The sequence below is a fragment of the Triticum urartu genome, chromosome 5A (assembly GCF_056163025.1).
Source record: "Triticum urartu cultivar PI428250 chromosome 5A, HENAU_Tu73, whole genome shotgun sequence".
In the NCBI taxonomy this organism is placed as follows: domain Eukaryota; kingdom Viridiplantae; phylum Streptophyta; class Magnoliopsida; order Poales; family Poaceae; genus Triticum; species Triticum urartu.
This window is the reverse complement of record NC_141877.1, coordinates 523,346,575-523,349,200: the sequence shown is the minus strand read 5'-3', so window position 1 is coordinate 523,349,200 and position 2,626 is coordinate 523,346,575.

Sequence of the window (2,626 nt, the reverse complement as noted above, 5' to 3'; positions counted from 1 at the left end):
ATTCCAACAAGTTGACGTTGGGGTGGGAAGGCCCTTACTGGGTGAAACGAGTCACTAGGCTTGGCGCTGTCCGCCTTGAGACCGAAGATGGCATTCCGGTGAGCAACTCCTGGAACATCGAGCATCTTCGTAAGTTTTACCCGTAAGGCGTGGTTGTCGGACCCTGTCCGGCACCCACCCTTCTGTACAAGTCTTGCCGCTGTTGCATGTAATCCTTTGTACAGAGCCGGGCGCAGATCCCGTGCATGAGTAAAGCTCATGTGCTCCGCACATTTTGTCAATTTTATGCTTCCTATTTTCTGGCATATATGATCTGACACTTTGTGCAGCACCTACTCCACGGTAAGCAATAACGAGCCATAAGGCTCCATATCTGTATTTTCTCTTCTTTCTTTTTCACAAGGAAAGGAAGGCTCCCTCGCACACAAGTTTGCTGGGGGGGAAAGGAGAAGAAAAGGGTATGGACCAGGCGTCGTTCAAGAATTTCGCCTTGCCGGGAAGCAAACAACAGAAAAGATAAGTTGCCAAAGTTTGAGCAATCAAATTTTTTAAATTTTAAGTTATCTCCCTTGAACGACCGCGCTTTGTATGTAAAACCTGTGCGCGGAGGAACCAACTCGTAGCTAGTTGCGCCCTTACTTCGTTTCGAGTCCGCTCAACGACTTAAGTGAGCTGCTAGCGCCCTTACTTTGCTTCAAGTCCGCTCAGCAACTTAAGTGAGCCGCTAGCGCCCTTACTTTGCTTCGAGTCCGCTCAGCAACTTAAGTGAGCTGCAACTAGTTGCGACAAGGTTTCTTGCCGGTAGCGGCACCGCCAGCAGGCTGCTGACGTTCCGCACTCAGCGCTCGCGGCTCAGGTGCCTGCACCGGCAAGTTCCCTGAAAGCGTAGGGTAAAAGCATACAAAGCAAAGAGTCAAGTAGAGGGAATAACATTGCAATGGCTACCCAGAATCAAGCTATATTGCAAAAATAACTTGTCGCAGCTCTGATAAATTGTTTTCATGACGAGGTAAACAGGGACAAGAAAAGAAGAAATGAGCGGCCTAATCTACGCGATCGCCCTCAACCCGCTTGATCCCGCTCACCTTGTCCACAATGGGTGCGACAAGGGCCTTGAGCTCCTCCAGATCAGCTTCCGGCGGCAAGGACCTGAGGATGTTGGTGAGGCGGAGGCCCGGATTGTGGAAGGCCACCTTCATCAACACTTTCTCGAGGGCTCCTGCGCAGATCTCGCGCGACTCGTCAGCTAGTTGCTTGGGGATCCTCTCTCGGAGTCGCTGAAGGGCCGTCGCCACACCCTTGAAGAACAGGACGAGCTTGGCGCTGGGTTGGAGGTTGTCGTCGGTGGAATACCCGAGATCCTCTATCCCCAGTTGCGCCAGCTCCTTGTCGATGTCCGTGGCGGCGTTCACAAGGCTCTCCGTCCAGTGCGTCACGGTCTCCCTGAAGGCATTCTGGGCGGTGGCAGCGCTCTCCAGCAGCGCCTTGTCGGCCTTGATTTCCTCCTTCAAGGCCGCCTCCCGCTCCTTGGCGTTGTCCAGAGTCTTGGTCAAAGTGGTTAGCTTCAACTCAAGATCCACGTTGGAGACCTTGGCGGCGCTGAGCTCCTTGCCCTTCTCGTAGAGATCGGCCTCCAGCCGCGCCACCTTCGTCTTCAACTCCTCCTTGGCGGCCTCAGCGGCGGCGGCAGCGTCCTCCGCCTGCTTGAGGGCTCCGCCAAGCTTCTCCTCGCGCGAGGCAAGCTCCTCCTCATGGGCGTCGAGATTGACCTTCCGCTGCGCCAGCTCGCCCTCCTCCGCGGCTAGCTTCACAGCGGCAAGTCGCTGGCGCTCTTCGGCGTCGGCCTTCTCGAGGAGAAAGGCCTTCTGCGCTTCAACGAGCCGCTCACGCTCCTCCGCCAGGGATCGGAGGGCTTCCCGGTGGAAACCCCCGAGCTCTTCAGCACGCTTTTCAATGTCTGCCCCCGCCTTCGCGACAAGTGCCTCGCAGGACTCCAGCTTGACCTGTCGCATGCGGTAGAGGGACATCAACCTGCGCAGCAGCCGCTCTTCTTCGGGCTCGTTGCTACTGCCGCTTGGCGCGTCGACCAGCTTCAGCCCCGCGGAGGCGAGCACTTCTCCGTCGAAGACCTCCCCCTCGACCGGCGCTCTGGAGCTTGATGCCCAGGGAAGATTGATGAAGACGTCGTCACCGGCCTTCAGGTAGACGCCTGGCTGGGGCTCTCCGGAGCCTGGCGCTGCGGCAGCGGCGGACGGGTCGGTGGTCGGTGTAGCGCCTGGCGCTCCTGCGGCCTCAGGACCGTCAGTACGATCGCCGGACCCCTCGCCAGTTGCCACGGCGTCTGCCTTGGCGGCCTCTGCACCGGCGGCGTCGCCACCACCGGTTGCCTCGTCAGCGGCGACCTCGGTTTCCATCTGCTCCGCAGCGGGTGGATCTGACGACCGGAAAAAGGGGGAAGAGTCAAGCAAAATCCAGCAAAAACTCAAGAAGATCAAGAGAAGAACCCAAGGGAAGTTTTGAAGCAAGAGGAGTACCTGCACTAGGTTCTGCAGTCATGGTCTCCGCCGTCGGGGGGCCACTGGCGTTGTCCCTCGCCGGAGAACCCTCCCTTGCCGGAGACTTCTCC